Here is a 6,247-nt window from a genome sequence, read left to right on the forward strand (position 1 = left end):
ATAGATGGAACCATGAATTCTACTGTCTACCAAAAAATCCTGAAGGAGAATGTCCAGCCATCTGTTCGTCAACTCAAGCTGAAGCGATCTTGGGTGCTGCAACAGGACAATGACCCAAAACACACCAGCAAATCCACCTCTGAATGGCTGAAGAAAAACAAAATGAAGACTTTGGAGTGGCCTAGTCAAAGTCCTGACCTGAATCCAATTAAGATGCTATGGCATGACCTTAAAAAGGTGGTTCATGCTAGAAAACTCTCAAATAAAGCTGAATTACAACAATTCAGCAAAGATGAGTGGGTCAAAATTCCTCCAGAGCGCTGTAAAAGACTCATTGCAAGTTATCGCAAAGGCTTGATTGCAGTTATTGCTGCTAAGGGTGGCCCAACCAGTTATTAGGTTCAGGGGGCAATTACTTTTTCACACAGGGCCATGTAGGTTTGAATTTTTTTTTCTCCCTAAATAATAAAAACCATCATTTAAAAACTGCATTTTGTGTTTACTTGTGTTATATTTGACTAATGGTTAAATGTGTTTGATGATCAGAAACATTTTGTGTGACAAACATGCAAAAGAATAAGGAATCAGGAAGGGGGCAAATAGTTTTTCACACCACTGTAGATAGATAGATAGATAGATAGATAGATAGATAGATAGATAGATAGATAGATAGATAGATAGATAGATAGATAGATCTTTATTGTCATTGTCACTTTTTCAAAAGAACAACGAAATTGAAGGTGCTGTTGACTCAGTGTGAGGCAAAATTATACACCCTGACTTTCCAGAGGCTGGCTAATATCTTTAATGGATGTGTGTCACATATCTAGTCTTGCTGATCGGACAGAAAACCGCAGTGAAAAGGCACAAGGTGAGGCTGACAGCCACCAAAGGGGGCGCATGTGAGCTCAACAGGTGCTCATTGCTGCTGTTCTTCTACGCAGAGGCGCCAATACGTTAGTGATATCAGAAAGTCAAGCGCACTGCAGCACTCTGTTTAGTTCTATTTTTTGTTCCGACTGACTGCCAAAATGGAAGATTAAGACTTTTAAAACTAAATCAAAATAAGGAGGAGTTTTACAAGAAAGTGACGGAGACTTTCATGGAGAAGGATAGGCACATGGACTTCATTTACAAATAAAGGTAAGACCATAAACGGTTTTCAGTTTTATAAAAAATGGGATCAGACTAAGAAAAACTAATTTTTTTTAAACTAAATTTAGACCTTAAATAAAATATTCATTTGTTTTTCTTGTTATTCTTTTCTTGAACAGTCAATATTAAAATTGATTAAAGCATCAGAATTAAAAGCTTTAAAAAACAACAAAATATTTCAACATTTTTTTTTGTACACCACTTTTTGCTTCCATTTGTATTGAATGAGTATAAATTATGGGATTGCAACGGCAAATTTAGAGCACATGGAGGGTGCAGAGCAAACGCGCTCTCTCCACTCTCTCACTGCCATCAATATAACGTTCCTTCTTAGCCAAATATGAACATAACCTGCGTGTGTGTAAAGAATGCTGATGAGATAAGAAACATAACCAGTAGCCAAGGTGCATGCTGCAAACTGAATAGTGAATAAGCTACTCTTTAGGGTTCATATATTTGTAAATCTGACTCTGAAGGAGTCACCAGTCATGAACCTCACCGCACGTCACTGGTCTGCGGTCCCATTATAATAACAGTTCAGAAATCCTGATCAGAGAATAGCAGATTTAACCAGATGTAGTGAACACAACAGCTTCCTGCATGCAACACGTCTCTTGTATACAAAGCAAGTGTGCTGCCAGTACTGTACTGCACTATCGTTATTTTATTGTGAACCTTGACTTGTAGGCAGCAGAACCCAATCCTGTGTATCGCTCGTCTCTGGGGCATTGTAGCGTTCCATCTCTGTATTTAGTCAAAAGAGGTACACTACAGTATCCCATTAAGGTTTTACTATACTGTACTGTATATAAACATGCTGTTCACACAATGTCCAAATCACATAATGTCCTGTTTCACAGTATGTATGGCGGACGTTATGCTAAAGGATGTATTATTGAGAAACTGGATGTTTGCAAAGCAGAAGGCTGATACCACTTCATTCAAAATTATGAAAAAGCTGATCATGGAAGCGATGTGCAAAAACAGATCTGCAAACTACAGCAATAATGCACAATGTGTCTCGTCACACGATGCTGAAATTAGCGTGTATTAAAAGCAAACAACTGGTTCTTTTACACCTGAAAGTCCATTTTTTTTTCCTTTGAATGAGACTTTTTACAATATGTTTGAATTATATTTAAATAGTGATATTCAGTCTGACAGCCTAGGTGTGTACACACTCTTCATATATTTAGTCTTTCATGTTTTTTTGTCCGTACCTTTTCCAGCCTTTGTTTTTCTGTGCCTTGAGTTATTTTTTACAGGTACGTGTTACTTACATTTTTGTTTTCATTTTCACTCATTGGAATTTTGACTGTAAAGTGTTATGAGGAGTGCACTTTCCATACTGAGTATCATAAATTTACTTGATACATTTTTTTGACCTCTTAATAAAAAACACTCCTCACATTCTATTAATACTTAATGGAACTCTCAAGACTTCAGATCTAATTTCACGACATATTTTCTATGTAAGTGAAGGATGAACTAAATTGTTGCAATCTGAGTTTGCTAATGAAATTAATGGGGAAGCTGCGATCAAAGAGCAAAAAGAGAAGCATCATCAACTTTTCATTTTTATGGCCTTCCTTGACTCTGGAAGATGAAATTAAACTTAAAAGTGTCACCAACCAAAGCAGGGCCACACTTAGACCACCATAGACCCTCAGGCTATAATTTATAATCCTAACAGAAAGCTTTGTATACAATACTGCCACAAATTTCCAAGCCACAAGAACACTACCAATGACTGGTTACATTTTTACCTCGGTCTAGTGAACTTTGAACTACATTCTGCACAACGAAATGGAGCATTTAACAATACAAAAACTCCTAACAACTAGAACTTTTTATACAGGGATAACACCTGCATAGCATGAACTTCCTGAGAGCAAGGTTTGCCAAAGTGTTCCCAGGTCTGTATGACTTCTGCAGCGTAATTTCATGGTTAGATCCATAAACATTCCAGATTCATTTAGTGCATTTCATTATTATTCCTAAATTTTGAAGTCTGAAAAGAGACAGTTGGGGTGGCATGGTGGCACAGTGGTAGCACTTCCCGGGTCTTCCCTGCGTGGAGTTTGCATGTTCTCCCCGTGTCTGCGTGGGTTTCCTCCCACCGTGCAAAGACATGCAGGTTAGGTGCATTGGTGATTCTAAATTGACCCTAATGTGTGCTTGGTGTGTGGGTGTGGGTGTGTGTGCACCCTGTGGTGGGCTGACGCCCTGCCCGGGGTATGTTTCCTGCCTTGTGCCCTGTGTTGGCTGGGATTGGCTCCAGCAGATCCCCGTGAGCCTGTAGTTAGGATATAGCGGGTTGGAAAATGGATGGATGGATGGAAAAAGAGACAGTTTATCTATCCTTCTAGTTCACTAATAAGCAGAGTGTGACAAAGATAGCAATGCTTAGAAACATTTTGGTAATTCATTTTTTCATCTAAACCTTTGCGTTTGATCCCTGGTAAGCCCAAGTTTTATTCTGGCACTGTGTTAGGTGGATGCATCTTTTTTGAGACACTAGGGATGACTCACATAATTAACAGTCAGGACTACAGTAAACAGTACGGCTGTAGTTTATAATGCCCAAGTTCTCAGGCTATGCAGACAGCTCTACTAGATCATATAATAAGAAGGTTGTTAAAGTAATAAATATGTTCTCTGTCCTATGTTAGAAATTGTTTTTAATAAGGTTTTTTTTAGATTCATGTACAATTGATCTTTTTCCATAATGTGTGTACTGCTTATTCTTTGGAACAAGACTAGTATTGGATTAACTTAGCACTACAACGCAGTGCTTCTCCACTTTTGATCAGTTTAAGAAAGCACTTTTAGTGTTTCATTCTAGTACTTAACTGTTTTGTTCATTCATTTCAGTAAGAAGTATCTTCCTGGAGATGACTCTTAAATAACTAATGGTTCTGAATATCCTTACAATACAATTGTGGTCAGCAACACATGAGCACCGCAAGGGACTGTACTTTCTCTGGTCCTGTTCAGCCTATATACATCAGACTTTCAATACAACTCAGAGTCCTGCCACGTACAAAAGTTCGCTGACAACACTGCTATCGTGGGCTGCATCAGGAGTGGGCGGGAGGAGGAGTATAGAAATCTAATCAAGGACTTTGTTAAATGGTGCGACTCAAACCACCTACACCTGAACACCAGAAAAACCAAGGAGCTGGTAGTGGATTATGGACCCTGTGATCATCAGAGGTGACTGTGTGCAGAGGGTACAGACCTATAAATACCTGGGTGTACAGTTGGATAATAAATTGGACTGGACTGCCAATACTGATGCTCTGTGTAAGAAAGGTCAGAGCCGACTATACTTCCTTAGAAGGCTGGCGTCCTTCAACATCTGCAATAAGATACTGCAGATGTTCTATCAGACGGTTGTGGTGAGCGCCTTCTTCTACGCAGTGGTGTGCTGGGGAGGCAGTATAAAGATGAAGGACGTCTCATGCCTGGACAAACTGGTGAGGAAGGCAGGCTCTATTGTAGGCACTGAGCTAGACAGTTTAACATCTGTAGCAGAGCGACGGGCACCAATCAAACTCCTGTCAATCATGGGGAATCCACTGCATCCACTGAACAGTATCCTCTCCAGACAGAGGAGTAGCTTCAGTGACAGACTTTTATCACCATCCTGCTCCACTGACAGATTGAGGAGATCGTTCGTCCCCCATACAATGCGACTCTTCAATTCCACCCGGTGGGGTAAACGTTAACATTATACAAAGTTATTGTCTGCTTTTACATGCATTTTTATTACTCTTTAATTTAATATTGTGTTTTTTTTTTTATTAGTATACCGCTGCAGAATTATGTGAATTCCCCTTGGGATTAATAATCTATCTATCTATCTATCTATCTATCTATCTATCTACAATTCAGCTTCTCCAATGTCCAAAGATATGTTTCGGTCTGCAAACCCTGCCTATTAAAAATATCGAATCAACTGAACTATTAGTTCATCTTCATCTTATTCTCTTGTTTATGTCTCTGATTTCTAGATTCAGCTGAAAGAAAGAAACTTGTGCCTCCTTCCATCAATTTCAAAACCACTTTATTCCATTTCAGGGTTACAGGGGCAGAGAGTCTGTCCAGAGGAGCTACAATTGTGAATTTCCCCTTGAGAGGGAGTAAGTAAGTATCTATCTATCTATCTATCTATCTATCTATCTATCTATCTGTCTGTCTGTCTGTCTGTCTGTCTGTCTGTCTGTCTGTCTGTCTGTCCAAGGCTCACTCACACACACATTTAAAAGTGAACCGATTTAGCATAGCCATTTCATTCAACCTGCACATCTTTGTAGTGTGAGAGGAAAACTGAAGTACCATGAGAAAAATGCACACACACAAAGGGACAATGTGCAAACTCCACACAGTCAGTGACCGGGCTGGAATATGAAAGTTGTCACCTGGGACTGAGAGTGTTAATGGTTGTAAGCACCATTTGTGGCACAGCTGGTCCACAGCTCATGTTAAAAGGACCACTTTTAAAATAAGTAATCACTGCATTCGTGGCTTAGCGAGGGGGCATGGTGGTGTGTGGCCGAAGCGGTTCCTGAGGAGTTTGTGATGTGGGCGTTTCTCACCTAAGTGCACAGGTGAGAAATGGTACGCATCCGTAATTGTTCCCAGGAGCTGCTGATTGCCACAGCTGCCACGTCCTCTTGATATATAGAAGTGCGAGTTAGCTAAAGGGAGAAAAGAAAAAGGAGAGAACAGGAGAGAACGGGAGGTTGCAGGACAAGGCAGGAAGCAGGAGGAGACAGCCGCTGCGGGGGGGAGGGGGGTGTTTGGGAGCAAGCGAGAGAATGAGAGAGAGAGAGAGGGGGAGTGAAAGAGAGAGAGAGAGCAGGGGAGTGAAAGAGGGAGAGAGAGCGCTCGCGTGCACCTGAGCAGGGAGCCTGAGTGTTGGGCCGACACCTGGGGAGCAATTGTAGTGGTCGCTCTCGCAGAGTTTACTGTGAAGAACGGGAGTGACCGGAAGGCGGATGACTCGTCGCATAAGGCCACGAAAGGCAGCAGGAGTCTGGACTTGGGATGTGTATTCCCCAGCATGGGCGCCCTGGTTGCTGGGGAG

This window comes from Polypterus senegalus, chromosome 7 (genome assembly GCF_016835505.1).
Source record: "Polypterus senegalus isolate Bchr_013 chromosome 7, ASM1683550v1, whole genome shotgun sequence".
NCBI classification, from domain to species: Eukaryota; Metazoa; Chordata; class Cladistia; order Polypteriformes; family Polypteridae; genus Polypterus; species Polypterus senegalus.